The 18,956-nt window shown below is 45.0% G+C and overlaps 1 long non-coding RNA gene across 1 annotated transcript; it reads right to left on the reverse strand.

Moving 5' to 3' along the window:
- Positions 1-15,989: 15,989 nt before the first annotated feature.
- On the reverse strand, positions 15,990-18,310 carry LOC127326942 (uncharacterized). Its single transcript, XR_007868257.1, has 3 exons — positions 18,000-18,310; positions 16,612-17,912; positions 15,990-16,444 (listed from the first exon to the last, which is right to left on the reverse strand). It is a non-coding gene; the product is annotated as an uncharacterized lncRNA (long non-coding RNA).
- Between the last annotated feature and the right edge of the window lie 646 nt (positions 18,311-18,956).

The following is an 18,956-nucleotide window of genomic DNA, read 5'->3' on the forward strand; positions in this document are numbered from 1 at the left end:
TCTCTCATTGTCTGTTTTTTAAAATTCACTCTCTAAGGTGTTCCAAGTTAAGGATCTATTTGATTCAAAAAGACTTCCATAGAAATTTAGAGGATTCAGATTCTTATGAAAATTTTCTTGTGGTTGTTGTTTGACTCTTAAAATTGAATAATATAGATTTTTTTCCCTGAAGGAATCCTTTGCACACCAATATGGTTGGTGGTTGGCTTTAATTTAAAATGCGGAGAGTTCTAAAAATAAATAATTAAATAAATGAGCATTCAAATTGAGAAGGTGCAGGTTTCAAGGTGATTAGGAGGAAAATTCTCAAATCCAGTGTTGAAGTAGCCATTGAAATTGCAAATTAATGCGCTACCCCATTGATTGATGGTGATTTTTTTAAATAATACTTTTTAAATATTTTTCAAAAATAATACGTGAACTTATTTTTTTTAAATCTAGAACTTGGTCGGCCTGCTCGGTGTCGACCATGCCTAGTCAGCCCCGCTAGCCGAGCAGGCCCAATCGGTAGGCCACCTGCCGACCACCCCCAATCGGTAGGCCACCTGCCGACCACCGAGCTCGCGGCCATGCGCCACACCCAGGAGCCTTCGCCGCCACCGCGTCCTCGAGCTCATGGCCATGCGATGCAGGCGAGCACCTCCGCCACCCTGTCCCTGGCGGTGATCGGTGCACCCCTGGATCCTCATCGGCCTCCTCTTCCTTAAGGCAGGGCAGCAGTTGTGGTCGCACCGGAACCTGATCGGCCGACCGATTGGGTCTATTCGGTGGCTGACGCGCCTATTGGATCTGGTTGGCAGCTGGCCGGCCGATTGGGTTCTAGATTCAAAAAAAATCAAATTTATGTATTATTTTTGAAAAAATGAAAAATGTATTATTTAAAAAACTTTTTGTTGATTGATGATCAGCCGTTGACAATAGAGTCCTCTCGCGCAAATTGATCATGAGTTTGCTGATTTTCTTGTTGTGTACGTGAAAAATCTGATAAAATTGTTGGTGTCAACACCAAAATAATCCGGTTAAGCGTTTGTGGATGCTGAAAGAAAACCGAACAGGAGTCTTGATCTAGTTAAACTAGAGATATTCAATTTCCCTCCTCCCCCCCTCTCTAGCCTCCACATTAACTTTAGAGTCGCCCGTCTGCGACCGGGCCGATCCAGGGCCATCTCCACCGGAGTAACCGGCCGGAGTAGGTCTCGAGAGGCGCCGGAGTAGCTAGGGGTTAGATCTAGGTGTAGGGTTAGTTCTGTTGCTGCTTTTACCCATGTGGATATTGGCGTTATGCGATTAGGGGTTCGACCACGGTGGAGCTGGAGTGGCTCCCGGTGGTCTGTGGTGGCGTGGCTGCTGGTTGTGGTTGACATAGGCATCCCAAATGGGCCTGCTGAGTAAGGTACCGAAGGTTATTTGGAGGCCCATTACCCGAAGTTTATGAAGTCTGGAAGCCCAATAAAACTCCGATATGGAAGATAGGGATAGATTAGGAATAGTCTTGTATCAATACGGGAAGGACTCAAATAGTCTCCCGGACTTCGTAACTTGTACGATACAAAAGCCTCGGCTCCACCTCCTATATAAAGGGGAGCCGAGGAAGAAAGAAGAGATCGAATCATCGTCAACATAACCCTAGTTTTTCATAGTCGAGCACCTTTTTCGGTTGAACCTTCGAGATCTACTTGCCCTCTACTTTCTACGAAAACCCAAGTCTACAATCTGTAGGCATTGACAAGTTAATCCCTTATCAATTGGCGTCTTATGTGGGAATTAGAGGCAACAAAGAGGTGATCTCGATGGCATCGTCAACATCGTCGACAGCAAGCAACGTGATGGACGGAGGTAAACATGCCAAACATGATCTCGTCGATTTTGTTCCTCACCTCCCGCCCGTTTGCATGCATATGCCGATCTGGAGGATTCGATGGAGATGACGTTCAGGAGCTTCCACTTTCGCGTCGGGAAAGAAAGATCGCATCGCCTCGCGGCACCGATTTTTCGGGACCGTTAGCGGCCGATTCCGATTTCTCGGGATCATCATCATCATCAATCGAGTCATGCGACGAGGAGGTTTCGCCGCCAAGCTTCATCAAGCCCGCCATCGGCGGAGAATTCGCCGGTCTGCTCGGCGGCATGTCTTTCGGGTCGTTCACGGGCTCCGATCTGAGCAGCGATAGATCTACTTCTATTCATGAGGTCTTCGCCGATCGATACGGCGATGTCACCGATCCTGAAGATGATGAACACACAACGGCAATATACCATCAAGTCTACGTAATCGGGGAATCAAGCCGACCATAGGACGAAGCGTCGGAAGATTTCGATGACTTGGGCAACCTGCTGCAGATCTCACGCACGGAACAGGCCCCAAGTACGCCGGCCCCACGCCACGAGAGAAGGTACAGCTGTCGCAAGCAGCTTGGGATAGAGCTCAGAGGGCTATGGATGGCACGGAGCCGATGACTACCACAACCACACCAGAAGTATTGCAAGCATACCAATATAAACTCGCTCGCGCCGGACGAGAGTTAGAGAAACAAAGGAGAGTACTCGAAGCAAGGAAAGCTGCAGCTTCTGCGTCAAGCGCGCGCAGGGCAAAACTGAGTCGACAATTAGGAACGTCGGGAGACAATCACAGAGACACCCGTTTAAGAGGAAGATCTCGGCTAGCAAACGTGCCTGAGCATGAAAGAGAGAACCTGATCCAAAATCTCGACATGTCCTTTATATCAATAGACACGAGGGGGCACATCATCCTAAAAACACCGGAAGCAGGATATCTGGCGACACATGATATCATGTTAGCATCCAAACCACCTGCGGGAGATCCTAGGGAAGCTTTGTATAACATGGCCATGTCAGGAGCTGGAATCATGGGGACAGCAATACAAGGAGCAAGTACACCGCAACCCGAGAGTGCTCCAAGACAAAATAGTCCTCGACCAACTACGGCGGAGCGAGATCCTCTGCGAGACGGTGACGCGAGGAATACAGTGACACAAGCACGAGTCGACATCGCACGACAGGAGAGGGACTGTGAAAGTCGAAGAGAGCACTGACACTCGCCAGAAGTTAGCGAGGAAGACATGTGTGGACTCCTTTGCTTTACCCGACGGGTTCGCAAAACTCGGGTTCCCTCTGGCTTCAAGCTATCTGATAATTATAAAAAGTTCTATGGATTGTAAGATCCAGAGGACTGGTTGGTCGACTACCTGGAAACAGTGAAGCTGATGGGCAGAACTAGAGAGACAACCATGCAAAGCATCCAAGTTCACCTTAGTGGAGCTGCAAGATCTTGGATGAAGAAGTTACCAGGAGGATCCATCGACAGCTGGGAGACTTTTGAGGACATGCTCGTGAAAAATTTCCGTTCCACGTGCAAGAAGCCTGCATCAATAGAGCATTTGAGGGCCTGCAAGCAGAAGTATGATGAATCAATGAGGGCGTACATCCAACGATGAAGCATCATAAAAAACTTAGTAGAAAACGTATCCGATGAAAGGGCAATCGATGCATTTGTCGCAGGGATCCGAAGAAGAGATTTGATCGAGCACTTGGGTAGATCCAACCCGTGGACAATAGCGGAACTCATGGAGATAGCAAATCGCTGGGTGGATGGCGAAGACGTTGTTAAAAAAAACATTACCCGAAGAGGATCGGAACAGAAACAACAATCAAAATAGGCGACGATATTCTCGCCAATTCTCAGATTACGACGGTCCCAGCCAAGTGGCGGCTGGCTTCCGAGGAAATAGTGGAGGAAATCATCGGGATGATTATCAGAGAAGCAATGAGGAGCGAAATGATCATAGAGATGCGCCAAACTCCAGCAGACAAAATAATCGACCAAGGTTTCAGAGGCCATACAACATATCACCCGAAGATCATCTGAACGGGCCATGCCAGATGCACTTTTACCTCGACAGTGAAGGGAAAAGACAGTCAGACCATCTTCAGAAGGACTGCCGAACCTTCCAAGCTCTGCATAGATATGCGGAGCACACCAATGCACAAGCAGCGAACAGAGGGCATGTACAGGGGACAAGGAGTGAAGTCCACCTACCACCACCACCCGCAATAACCAGCTCCAACCAGCATCAGTTGCAATTGGCGGCACCTCCAGTCAACAATGGAGGCTACATTGACACAACGAGAGCAGTGTCGATGATTCAGAAAGGCAGACCCTCGAATAGGGCACAAAAGGTAATTTCACGGTAGATATACATGGCAGAGAAGATGCCTCCACCAACCATCGAGTAACTAAATTGGTCGGCATAGGACATAGGATTCACTCAAGCGGACCACCCGCCTCAAGTTCCACGGCCAGGACAATAAGCTATGATTTTACCAGCGGTGATCGCGGGATTCGAGGTCTCGCGTATATTCATAGATGGATGAAGCAGTCTGAACCTCATGTACGCGGATACCTTAAGGAAGATGAATATTTCTCTGGCAAATTTGACACCAACGGACATGCGTTTCCATGGTATTACACCTGAGAAGCCGAATTATCATCTAGGAAAGATCTCACTCGACGTACAGTTTGGAACCCGAGAGAATTTCAGGAGGGAGAAACTGGAGTTTGAAGTTATTGATTTTCCATCACAGTATCATGCTCTATTGGAACGACCCGCATATGCCAGATTCATGGATGTACCACATTATACATACCTGTTGTGGAGGATTGCTGGACCCAATGGCCCAATCACAGTGAAAGGAAGCTTTGCTTTAGCAGATAAATGCAACAAGGATTTCCACAAGCTTTCTGAAACCTTCGGGATGCAGGCTGAGTATGAAGTATCCAAGCTCACCACCAACTACGACGTGCTACCCGACGGAGGAAGGCCACTCAAGGAGCAAACCTTCGACACCTCCAAGAATTCCAAGAAAGTGCAGATTCACCCGACAGATCCCAAGAAGACAACAACCATCGCAACAAACATGGACAACGCATAGGAAAGCGCGCTCGTCGAGTTCCTCCGTGAGCACTGGGAAATCTTTGCATGGTATCCAGTTGACATGCCAGGAGTACCCAGGGAACTTGCCGAGCATCCTCTCAATCTAGATCCAAGAGCTAGACCAATTCGACGACCTTTGCGGCGTTTTTCCGAGCCAAACCGCAATGCTATGTTATCAGAGATCTGTCGACTCAAGGAAGCGGGTTTCATTAAGGAGCTACACACCGAGGCCACGTGGGTTGCCAACCCAGTGTTGGTCCCAAAGAAAAACACTGAGTTCCTTCGCATGTGCGTCGACTTCATGTGTCTCAATAAACATTGTCCAAAGGATCACTGCCCCCTCCCGAGGATCGATCAAATTATCGACTCCGCAGCGGGTTGCAAACGTCTTTCCTTCCTAGACGCGTATTTTGGTTACAATCAGATTCGCTTAAAAGAAGAGGATGAAGTCAAAACATCTTTCATAACCCCTTATGGCGTGTTGCTATAGGACAATGCCCTTAGGGTTGAAAAACGCGGGAGCCACATATCAGAGGATGATGCAGAAATGTCTCGCCACGCGGATTGGAAAGAACGTTCAAGTATACATCGACGATGTCATCATCACAATGAAGACAGGGTCCTCTCTCATCGATGACCTGCGAGAAACCTTTGACAACCTAGACAAGTCCCGCCTCAAGCTGAACCCGACGAAATGTTCCTTTGGAGTTCCTGCTGGAGAACTTCTTGGATACTTGGTATCGGCCAGAGGAATCGAGGCCAACCCAGAAAAAATACAATCCATCGTGACGATGAGGAAACCAACTAAACTCAAGGAAATACAACAGTTGACTGGGCGAGTCACAGCTTTGAGCATATTCGTCGCAAGGTTAGGAAAAAAGCACTGCGTTTTTACGCGGTCATCAAGTAAGGAGAAAAGTTCGAGTGGAATGAAGAAGCGGCCAAAGCTTTTGAGCATCTCAAGCGCACAATCTCAACACCACCAATACTGGTGGCTCCGAAGGATAAGGAACCTCTCCTGTTATACATCGCGGCCACACCGCAGGTGGTCAGCACAATCCTCGTGGTAGAGCGAGAGGAAGAAGGAAAGATTCATGGGATGCAATGGCCAATATATTTCCCTAGTGAAGTCTTATCACCATCCAAACAGCGCTACCCGCAGTATCAGAAGCTGGCATATGGAGTTTTCATGTCAGCAAGAAAGCTAAGGCTGTATTTTTCGGCACACTCGATAACAGTGGTCAATGAGGCCCCTCTCTCAAATATATTGAACAATCCAGAAGCTACACGACATGTCTCCCTTTGGGGAATCGAGCTTTCCCCTCGGGACATCACATATGAAAAAAGAAAGGCGATCAAGTCGCAGATTCTGCCGGACTTTGTCGCAGAATGGATGGAACTCCAAAATACGGACCTCCAGATTTATCGAGTACATGGCATATGAATTTTGACGGGTCCAAGAGACTGGAAGGAGCTGGAGCTGGTGTGATACTTGTGTCACCCCAAGGCAACAAAATGAAATACATATTGCGGATGATGTTCCCCAACGCGTCCAATAATGAGGCAGAATATGAAGCCCTCATACATGGGATGAAGATGACAAATGTGTGCGGTGCACATCGCCTAAAAATCTTCGGCGATTCCCAGTTGGTAGCGCAGCAGGTCATGAAAAAGTATGACGCAGTCAATGACATCATGATAGCATACAAGGAGGTGTACAATGAACTCGAAAAACTCTTTGATGGCTGCGAAGTCAATCACATCAGTAGGCTCATCAACGATGAAGCCGACGTTTTGGCAAACATCGGTTCGCAGTGCCTCCCGATACCACCAGGGGTCTTTTGGGAAGAGATAAGCGAGAGATCAACCAAAGCGAAGAAGGCACCGAAGCAGTCGAAGAAAAAAAGAAAAGGCCAAGAAAGACTCGGGGGCTCCAGCAGCCCAAGAAACTCACGTATCAGATGATGAGGAAGAACCAAAGGAAGTCATGATGATTGAGGTGTACGTGGCATATATCATGAGAAAGGAAATACCTCAAGATCCAGTCGAAGCAAGGCGAGTTATTTGACGATCCAAAGCCTTCACCATGATCAAAGGAGAATTATACAAGCGTAGTATCTCAGGAGTATTGCAGAGGTGCGTCACACCCAAAGAAGGACGAATCATACTCAAAGATATACACGAGGGAATATGTGGCCACCATGCAAGTAGCCAAGCAATAGCAGCCAAAGCTTTTCTGGCAGGATTTTATTGGGGCTCAGCAATAGAAGATGCAAAGGAAACCGTGCGCACCTGTGAAGCATGTCAGATGTTTGCATCCAAGCCTCACTCACCACCAGCCGAGTTAATGCCTATAGCATTGTCCTGGCCTTTCGCGCAATGGGGCTTAGACATGGTCGGAAAATTGCACAAATCCTCGCCTGGAGGACACGTGTATCTGCTGGTAGCTATCGAAGAAATTACAAACTGGATTGAGGCAATACCAGTAACATCGGCAGACGCATCATCAGCGGTGAACTTCATCAAGGGAATAGTTTTTTGATTTGGCGTCCCTAACAGCATAGTTACGGACAATGGCAGTAATTTTACTTCCCGAGAATTCAAGGAGTACTACGAAGAAGTGGGTATCAAACTACAGTTCGCATCGGTGGTGCACCCGCAAACCAACGACCAAGTCAAAAAAGCAGACGACATCATCTGCAACGGTATCAAAAAATGATTGCTGACACCACTGGAGAAAGTACGACACACTTAGGTTGATGAGTTACCCAATGTGTTATGGAGCATACGAACAACACCCAACACAGCGACCCAGGAAACTCCATTTTTCCTAGTTCACGGAGCCGAGGCCGTGCTCCCGATAGAAATAGAGCATAATTCTCTTAGAGTCGCAGAATACGATGAAGAAACTTCAAGAAATACACTAGAAGATGGCGTGGACGCACTCGACGAAGCACGAGACAAGGTACTTTCGAGAGTAACCACGTATCAGCAAAATCTCAAAAACTATCATAGTCGAAATCTGCGGCCCAGGTCGTTCGAAGTTGGTGATCTAGTACTTCGACTCAAGCAAGATAGCCATGAAAAATTCGAGTCTGCATGGGTGGGGCCATACATAGTTACTGACATGATACCAGGAGGAGCCTACAGGCTGAAGGACAAGAAGATAGACAAAGACGAGCCGAACCCGTGGAACATGGTGCAGCTTCGACGGTTCTACGCTTAGAAGGAAGTCCATGTAAACATACATTGTATCTGAAGAGCCCGCAAGTTTTCAGACGCACTCTTTTCCTTTCAGAGCACCGAGTGGGGCTGAAAGGTTTTTAATGAGGCGGGCTTGCGATGCTTCAATATAGCATGGTTGAAATAAAAAATAGTGATGAAAAATATCTCTCCTGTTTCTTGAGCAAACGCTCGGGGGCTTGAACCTAATAAAATTACAATATACTCGACTCCATCGCACCTATCAATATACACGCTTTGGTTACACATAAAACCTCGCAAACAAAAAGATAATTATGCCAACCGGGATACTCGGGGGCTCGAGATGAAAAACAACATTAAAATCTGCCTTGGCTTTACACAAGTCTCGCAAGGATAAGTTACAATATACACAGCCTACAAATATATGCAGTCCTACAGTTCAGAGGTGTGGAGAAAATAAAAAAATAGTTCTTACATAAATCTATCTATGATTATGTTTTCTTTTGCAGCACGAGCAATCCGTGTCGAGTCGTCGTACCGAAATTCCTTGAAGAAAGCAACATAAAACCGAAGAAGTTCATCGATCATTCTCTCGGTTACGGGCGACACAACCGCATTATGTCTATCAACGTTTATCCTTATTTTCGATGTCTTGCGGTAAAAAGCATCAACAACACCTCTGAAGTCTAATTTCGAGTGGCAGACTTTCAACCAGATCAGGGCAAATTTAGCACCGGCCACCATCTGAGCCCTTACAAAATCGTGGATACTCTCCACTTCCGTGAACTTATTCATAAGCTTAGTAAGGTTCGCAGACTAAGGGTTTTGAGGAAACAGAGCGTTGTACACCATGGCCAGAGTACTACCGAAGAAATCGTGGAACTTCCGGACTTGAGCGGCTCGATCCTGGAACCGAACGATTCGGCGAGTGTCATCTTCGTCCGCCCAAAAGTCAATGTCGTTCAGTTTGGCATGTCGAAGAAGGACTCCGACTCGCGCATTAACGTGATGTTTATCGGTGACAGCATCCAGAAACGAACCTTGATGCAACAAGAGAAACAACAAGGTGTGAGAAGACACACGAAGAATGTCAAGGAAAAGGAAGGATACAACGTAACACACCCGCCATATCTTGACTTGCATCAGTCATCAGGTCAAGCATGTAATCCTCACGCTTGGTAGCCCGTAAGGCATCGGCGACGGCAGATTCCTTCAACTTCAAAGCCTCCCGTGCTTGTCGAAGAGCAGCTTTTTCACGATCAGAGGCTTTGCGCGATTGGTCCATAACGGTGACATCTTGTTTTTTTCATAGCTTGCACTTGATGTCGAAGATCGGCCAGTTCTTGGTGCATTGAGTTAACACACAAGGAATCACCCAGGAAAACATCAACAGCAGCTCCCGCAGAATGAGAAATGGCGGGTGAAGTATTGGACAACCCAAACGACTTCGGTATAGTTATCACATATAAACTGGAAGAAAAGAAAGGTCGACATCAATTACTTGGAAAAAGATGCTTTTTCATTCATATTTTAGCACATTTACACAAGTCAAGATCTTACAAAATATGATTCCTAGCGAGATCTACAAATCGTCGGAAGCAACAGAAGATGACACTAGCTACAAAAGAGAAAATAAAAATAAATGTAAGGGTATTTTACCCTTAACCATTATTTTGGTTAACAATGACACCGTTGCTATTGTGTGGACTAATGTTATCTATGAATATATACACAGGTTTTAGTCCACATATGAGAATGCAAGGCGGCGACAAAGGTTTCACTCGGGATACAAGGATATGAGGTGATGAGAGACCCCCCAATTGTTGTTCTCAACTAGTGACGTTGTGTTGGCCATTTGTTTCTAAAGAGGAGTTCGCCAAAGTCACATATACACATAATCTTCACACCAAAACTGCTGAGAGGAAGAAGTGCCGAGAAGAAGAAGAAGTTCCGAAGCTCCAGGAAAAATCGGCACACAGCCCGACAGACCAAGTGCTGCTACCGGGCAGCTCGGCAGCAAGCCTGGCCCACCGGGTGCTGCTGCCAGGAAAGTCGCCAGCCCGGTCCACCGGGTGCTGCTGTCGGACTGCCGAAATCAGACGAAGCTCAGAAGAACCCGTCACACAGCCCGGCCCACCGGGTGCTGCTGCCGGAAAGGTTGGTAGCCAACCCGGTATACCGGCTGCTGCTACCGGACTGCAAAGAAGATCCACAACACAGGAGATCCGGCAGACAGCCCGGCCCACCGGGTGCTACTGCCGGGATGCCCGGTATGTGGCCCGGTACCACCGGGTGCCTCGACTCTGAAGTGAAAAAACGGCTACTTTTTTCAGGACGACTATATAAACCCCTTCTTCTTCCTTGAAGGGGTAAGGAGACCAGTGCGAAAGCTCAAGACATTTCTCTCTCTCATACTTAATTGTTGAGCTCCAAATCCTTCAGATCTCCCTCCTCCTCCACCCAAACTCAAATCCCTCCGGGGAAAAGCTAGAGGAGGTCTTGATCTATACTTCCACCAAGAAAAATCTTGTTCCCCTTGTATTCATCAAGATACTTTCTCTCTAGGGTTCCTTGGAAACCCTAGGTGGGCAAGAATGGTCCGGAAGCATCCGGGCTGTGGATTTGCTCCTGACAAGATTGTGAAAGTTTGGAGGCTGCCTCAAAGTGTACCACAAGTGAGTGAGATATTCTTTCGTGGGATAGGCTCCGGAGAGCCTTCGTGGCGTTGGGAATCCTTTGTGGGACCTCCACCCCTCCAAATGTGACGTACCTTCTTGCAAAGGAAGGGAACACGGGAATAAACCCTCGTCTCCGCGTGCTATCGGTTATCTCTAACCGAACTCCTTACTTGTTATATAACTGCATGTGAGAGCCTTCGTGCTCGAGTTCTTGTATCATCATATAGGGTGCCTCACCTAGTTTGCATTAGGCTCAACTTTATATTCCGCAAAGCCTGATATTGCAAAGAAAGAATTAAAATTTGTAGAAACCTATTCACCCCCTCTAGGTTTACCATCTCAAAAATTTCATTTGGTATCAGAGCCTGGACTCTTTCTAAGGGCGTCACAGCCTTAAGAGCGAGATGGATAAACTTTTCGAGGGTCTGGATGAAGATTCTAACCTTTCGATTAAGGAGATGAAATCCAGATTCTTAGCATATGAGGCTGAGAAAAAGAAAAAGGAGGATGAAGTCCAAAGCCAAATGGAACAAATGAGTGCTATGCTTAAGAACCTCTCGAGTGGGAGTCCTAGTGGGCCTTCGGTCACTCCGGAGACTTACAATCAAGTCAATCATGACTATCCCAAAAACACTTCACCCATGCCGCATATAAACCATAGTGGGAGTGTTCCCCATTTTGATGGAACTCACTTTGCCTTTTGGAAATCCTCTATTGGAGTCTCATATTCGCAGCTGCAGTGTGGAGTTGTGGGAGATCATTGTTGATGGATACCGGAAGCCACAAGATCCCATTCGGTTGACCTCCACCAAATTCTACAACCGTCAACTCAATGTTTCTACATGTGACAAGATTAGAAGCGGCATCAATCGCAAGCTCCTTGATCAAGTCAATGACATTGACTCCGCTAAAGAGTTGTGGGAACAGATTGTAGAACTCCAAGAGGGAGCAAATCTGATCCAAGCAGCTCTCTATGAGTCAGCAAAGATAGAGGCAACTATGTTCATGATTAGAGAAGGAGAATCCTTGGCCGATGTCTATGGAAGGCTTGGTTCTCTTAGAGTGAAGGTCAAGGGCCTTGGATGTGAAAAATACAATGATGGTTTTGAGATGAATGAAGAATTCATAAAGTCCAAGGTCATTGCCATGATTGCAATCAAACAAAAGGACACCAACCTTGCAGTCAACTTGCAAATCCTACCAAGAAAGCTGATCTGAACGCAGATGATCTAGTCTCCTATGTGGCCGCCAATGACAAGATGGCCAAGACAGGAGAAAGGATCATGGCAATGAACCGTGTCGATGAAACCTCACACAACCTTGCTTTGAAGGCTAGAGCTGACCAAGAAAGGGAAGAAGTCTACGAGATCGAAAAAGGTGAAGAGATGACCTCAACTAGCGACATCGCAACCGATTTTTCTTTCTTTGCCAAGAAGTACAAGTAGAAGTTCCCATTATCCTTCGTTGAGAAAAAGAAGAAAACGTGCTACAACTGTGATGAAGATAGTTACTTTGCAAATGAGTTCCCTTACGAGAAAAGGGTAGACAAGCCAAAGTTTTTCAAAGGGGTCAAGCCAAGATTGAAGCCAAACCCAATCAATGAACGATTGAAGAAGATCAAGGGAAGAGCCTTTGTTGGGGCTGAGTACACTTCCGATGAAGAGGAAGAAGATGAGGAGAAGGAGGCCGGAGTGGTCGGTTTGGCTTTCTCCAAGCCCGGGTCACTCTTCACATATGAGTACTCCAAGGATTACTCCACGGAGTCCTCAACTACGAATGATATTGGTTCTTCCTTCATGGCAAGAACAACTCATGATGATGACTCTGATGACTCTCCCTCCTCTACGATCATCGACTCTTGTCTAGTGGCAAGGGAAACCAAGGTAATGGAATCCCCACCTTCTTTATCTAGTGTTCTTGGTGATGAAACTGAAGATCAAGATGAGGTAGCTATGCTTAAGGATATTTACAAAGTTAGATGCACTCTTCGTGGTGATGCTCTTGTAAAATTTGATTTCTTGATGGACTCTCTCAAAGAAAAGGACGAGTCCATTGAGGAATTAGAATATCATTTGAATGATAAAGAACGGAGATTCAATCTCCTAAGACAAGAGCTAAAAACCGAAAGGTGCATATCTCAAGGTCTTAAGCAACAAATTGAAACCTTTGAACTAGATAAAGTTAAGAACCTTGAAACTATTGAAAGGGCTCAATTATTGGCCCAAGAGCTCGATGCTTCAAACAAGGAACTTGAAGTTGCTCATGCTTCTCTCACTAGGGATCTTGACCACCTTGAAAATGCTAACAAGCTTGCTAAGGATGAGCTCAAGAAACTTGGAGAGAACGATGACCTACTCCAAGAAACCTACAAGAAGGCTCTTGGATCAATGAATGATCCCATTATTGCTGAAAATGTTGCTAGTTCCTCGACCTCATTTACTTATGAGCATGCCAAACTTGTTGAGGAATGATGGCGCGTGATGCACACGTCCGTTGGGAAACCCAAGAGGAAGGTGTGATGCGCACAGCAACAAGTTTTCCCTCAGAAAGAAACCAAGGTTATCAAACCAGTAGGAGATGAAGGCCACGTGAAGGTTGTTGGTGAAGGAGTGTAGTGCAGCGCAACACCAGGGATTCCGGCGCCAACGTGGAACCTGCACAACACAATCAAAATACTTTGCCCCAACTTAACAGTGAGGTTGTCAATCTCACCGGCTTGCTGTAAACAAAGGATTAAACGTATGGTGTGGAGAATGATGTTTGTTTGCAAAGAACAGCAGAGAACAATGATTGCAGTAGGTTGTACTTCAGATGTAAAAGAATGGACCGGGGTCCACAGTTCACTACTGGTGTCTCTCCAATAAGATAAATAGCATGTTGGGTGAACAAATTACAGTTGGGAAATTGACAAATAGAGAGGGCATAGCAATGCACATACATATCATGATGACTAATATGAGATTTACTTAGGGCATTGCGACAAAGAACATAGACCGCTATCCAGCATGCATCTATGCCTTAAAAGTCCACCTTCGGGTTAGCATCCGCACCCCTTCCAGTATTAAGTTGCAAACAACAGACAATTGCATTAAGTACTGTTCGTAATGTAAACAATACAAATATCCTTAGACAAAGCATTGATGTTTTATCCTAGTGGCAACAACACATCCATAACCTTAGAACTTTCTGTCATTGTCCCAGATTCAATGGAGGCATGAACCCACTATCGAGCATAAATACCCCCTCTTGGAGTTACAAGTATCAACTTGGCCAGAGCCTCTACTAGCAACGGAGAGCATGCAAGATCATAAACAACACATATATGATAGATCAATAATCAACTTGACATAGTATTCCATATTTGTGGGGACCCCGGACTAACTGTCCGAAATACCCTGTTATGCATTCAACTCACGATCCCATGATCAGTGCACCGTGAGCATATAACCGAACTGAATATCCAGATTTCATCATCCATTACAGTACCGAATAAATAAGTCTTACAACATCGGGGTCACATGACCCAGTCTTACATAAATGCCACAACGGGCGAGTTCACAAAAATAGCAGCGGATACACGTCAACGTCGTCGGGCCCAAGTCATGCCTTAGACCTACATGCGGCTGACTTGGAAATCGTCCTAGGTCGCATAGTCATCTTGGAAACCTCCATCATCTTCGTAGTCCTCCTCATAGTCTGGCCAAGTTAATAGCCAGGGACAAAGCCGTGAGTACATTTGGAATTGTACTCGCAAACCATCAAGAAGGTGAATACAAGTCTAACTAGAGAAGACAAGAGGGAGAGAACAGTTTCTCTTGTGGATATAGCATGCATAAGAGGATCAGTTTCTCTTGTGGATATAGCATGCATAAGAGGATCAGTTTCTCTTGTGGATATAGCATGCCGGCATCTCAACTGATGCGGACACTATGGTGTTTTCAAGGTCATCTAGCTATCCTTATAAGAGGAAAGGTAGCATACCACCATCTCAATTGATGGGGTTGCTAGGGAAGTCCTATGACATATCTACATCTTTATTGAAGAAGAGTTAGCATACCGCCATCTCATTTGATGGGAATACTAGAGAAATCCTATGACATATCTATATCTTTATTGAAGAAGAGTTCTTCTTCATGAAACACTAGGAAAGAGTTCCCCACTTGGCCTCAGTTTTTCCACGACCATCTCCATATGGTCAACACACGCCCTTTTCCGTACCTTTCCGGTACATCTATTAACACAACACTTCCTTTGCAAAGCATTTGTTAAAACAAAACTCAAGCCCAGGTTAAGGTTGGCCTTTGCAACCCGTCCATGACCGCGGACGCGGCTATTCGAATAGATTTGACTCTGCAGAGTTTGCACACTTTCCCCACAAGAACTGATAAATCCGCCGGGATCATCCCCGGATCGTCATACGAAAGTATGCGAGTCTCGAATAACCAATCATAGTCTTTCGCCCGTCTCCCTTGGCACAAGTCCTTCCCTGCGGGCTTACCCCTTCCCGGCACCCCGGCAGCATACCTCCTTTTGAGCGTATCTCCGGCGCCATGACAGAAGACCCTCAGTAATCGTCCGGCTATCAGTTAAGACAGTGTATTGCCTCCTCCAGAGCGCAACCCGGCGTCGGAGGTCGTCGTGACTCTCCCTAGAAAGTTGTGAAGGGTGCTCATGCCAATCTCAATAGACTACGAACTAAGCCGTGCCCACTTTGGATAATGTGGTTGCGCGAATAAAAGTTGGGCTGGCGTACACTTATACGCAGTGCTCCTTTGAAAACAAAACCCACACACTTCCTTTGCTTGCCAACAATTCACCATATTTCTCCGAATAACCTTGTTCAAAACGTTTTCTCTTCCAAAAACCTTCTCTCGGGTAGTGTTAACTTACCCAAGGTTTTCATAAAACATTTACAACAAGGTAAGCCTTGAGGGGTTCCCAACCTATAGTTTCATGAGTTGAACTACTAATGTGCCACGGCCGAGATGAGGGTCATCACGACATAGATGGTGTTTAAAAAGGGGTAATGGAGTGAATCATACTTGCTTAAGGTAAGCATGTAATAATTCAACCCAAGGAGGAATATAAACTCAGATTTGTGATACTATCTAATCAATTTTGGTAGTGGAGAATCACTATCCAACAAACTCTCCAATAGGGTACACAACATCTTTCTCTCAATGTTGAGAAAACGCCAAGATCATGACATTGATACCTTTAGACTACAAGAGTGGTGGGTGTGGTGTAAGTTACTATCTTGAGATGGAACATGCTCAAGTTGAGCATACAAGATAACCAAGTGGAATAGCACGGACATGATACCATGCATCCCATAATCACAAAGACAGTAGTGGAGTATCACCACTAGGGAGTACTCCACTAGCAACCAAATATAGATGACAATATTAAGGAGAACAACACACATAGAACCAAGGTGCTTTGAACATCAACAAAGGACATCCAACTAGACACCGAATGAGAGATCAAAAGATGGCTTGCCTTGGCTTATTTGTCCCCGGACTTCTTCAACTCCATCAATATAAGAATCCCAACAATCATAAATAAAATCCTCGTCCGATTCCACTTCTTCTTCTCCGGAATTGTTCGCATCTATCGCCGGAAAATATAAAAGGAACACAATCAATCACATTGTACCAACAAAACAAACATGCAACAATCATAAGTTAACCAATCAAATAAGGGCCACTATACAAAGGACTTATAGATACCACAAAACAACTTTAAGAGTTTTAATTTAGAAAACCCCATTTATTTACCTAGTAGAGATATGAGTGCATCACAACTTAGCAATTGCCTCTCTCGGTTATCACCATGGTATAAACCAAACATCCCCTAGTAGATGACATCATAAAGAGGACAAGAGCATTAGTTTGGCATCAAACACATTCACAATACATTTTCAAACATTTTTGGAATAGTAGAAAACAATTTTCCTAACTTAATTTGTTCACATAACACTACCTCCAAAATAGGAAGCAAACCATATTCCAGATCATTTGAAAACTTAAGAAAAACCATAGAGCTAAAGTTGAGTTGCAGAGGTTTTGTTTTGCAAGCAAAAAAAACAAAGGTTGCCCAGTTCTAAATAAAAGAGTTGGTCAAGGGTTTTAAATAAACCAAAAAGTTTTGGACCAACAACTCATATAGCACACACATGTTAAAATCAGTAACCAAAATGCATGAATAGAGACTAACAGTATTTTTCCTAGATGGCCAGTACTAATACAAGACAAACCCATTTGGATTCACCCAAAAATATTAATCCTACAAATTTAGGAATTTCTTTGAATCTGACTGTACAGAAAACAAGATCTGTAAGCCATAAATCGCAGCAAAATCCTAAAAATATGAGACCACTGGCATTTGAAAGATTTTTAAACAGAGATGCATACACAATTGGATTTGGGTTCAAATTGTTTCTGAAACTCTCACAAATGGATTGACAAGGTTACTGTATGTCTTTACCATTTGCTTTACCTCTGGATTTTCATAATAGATAAATGTTTGAAACTTGCTTGAGATGATTAAGAAAACATTCAGTAGTCCTACAGAATTGGAATCACTCAATTAGGTTCAAAGATGGATTTTTGGTGATTTAAAAGCTAACAGCCATGTCTGCAGAACACACAGAACAAGTTTAATTCACCAAAAATCGTACAAAACTCATAAAAATATGAGGTCATCTGTATCTGAAAGGTATTGAATAGGTGGTTCTTACCCAATTTGTTTCATTCACAAATTCGTTTCCAAGCTCCTGGTTTAATTCGACAAAGTCAGATCTGACCAGATCTTGATCTGTGAACCATTTCAGTTTCTGGAGGTCATTTGAAGTAAAACCGACGCCAAAATGAAGGTACTGAAGAGGGCTTTCACCCACAGTTGAGTTTGCTCAAAAAGGTTTTTTAAAACGGAACAAATCTAACAAACAGTGGTTCTGCATGTTTACAGAACTTTATTTACCGAGGCGAGTCCGTAACTAATTTGAGGATGAGACCAATGCCAAGTTGTAGATCTTTTCAATATACATCTGTGAAACTTTGAATCACTCAATTTGGATCTGCACACGAGTTTTGGCGGATTTTACAAGATCGTACCAGAATCTGAAACAGCAAGATAGCAGAAATTACTAGGGATTTTGACGAACTTTGCTCAAGAACTTCAGATCTGAGGATAGCTCAAGCTTCTCCATGCTTGGACCAACATGCACCTGCATCATGATCCAATCTTAGCAATGGAGGAAGAATAAGAGGAGATAAAACCATCTAGGGTTGGTGAGAAGAAGGAGAGGGATGCTCTCATGGTGAGGAGGAGCTTGAGGGAGGAGGGAGCTTCATCTTGGAGTGTTTTCCATGGCCATGGCCGGCCATGGAGCTTAGGAGGAGCAGCAACTCGTGGGGAGAGGTAGGAGAAGAGTGTGAGGGAGTAGATAAGGTGGAGGAGTGAGTGGAGAGTGCAAAAATGAGAAGCAAAAGGGGGAGGAGTTGGCCGGCCAAGGGCCTTTTATAGAGGGAGAGGGGTTGGCTGCCTCTTTCTTGATTGGTGGAGGTGGGTGGCTGGCTTGGGGAAGAGATATTTGACCCAAGCTGAAATTTATTTGTGGCATTGGGAAGGGACAAAGGAGGAGATGCTTCCCAAGGTGGAATAACTATGTGAGGGAGAGAGGGATGGAGAAGCATGATGCTTGTGTGCCATGCATGGCATGGCCGGCCAAGATTGTGGCCATGCACAAGTGATCATCAAGAGAGTATTGCCACACATGCATGACACCCAAGGTTGAGTGTCTCACATTTTACAAAAATGGTGGCCTAAAGAGATATAGAATTTTATGTAAAGTGATAACAATGCACAAGGGTGCTAAAGTAGATGGTGGTGGCATTCTAACCTGATAAAAGAGGTGTTTAAGATATGATGGTGGTGATGGTGATTTAGACAATGGTAGATCAAGGCTATGAGAGATGGTGAGTGAAGTAACGATATACTCACAAGGATGAATATGGTGACATAAATCATCAATTCATGAGGTCAATGTGATAATGGAAAAGAATAGAGGATTGAGATGGGTATGATAAAATATAACTTGTTCTTCAAATAAGAGGTCAAT

Source organism: Lolium perenne, chromosome 3 (assembly GCF_019359855.2).
Source record: "Lolium perenne isolate Kyuss_39 chromosome 3, Kyuss_2.0, whole genome shotgun sequence".
Classification (NCBI taxonomy): domain Eukaryota; kingdom Viridiplantae; phylum Streptophyta; class Magnoliopsida; order Poales; family Poaceae; genus Lolium; species Lolium perenne.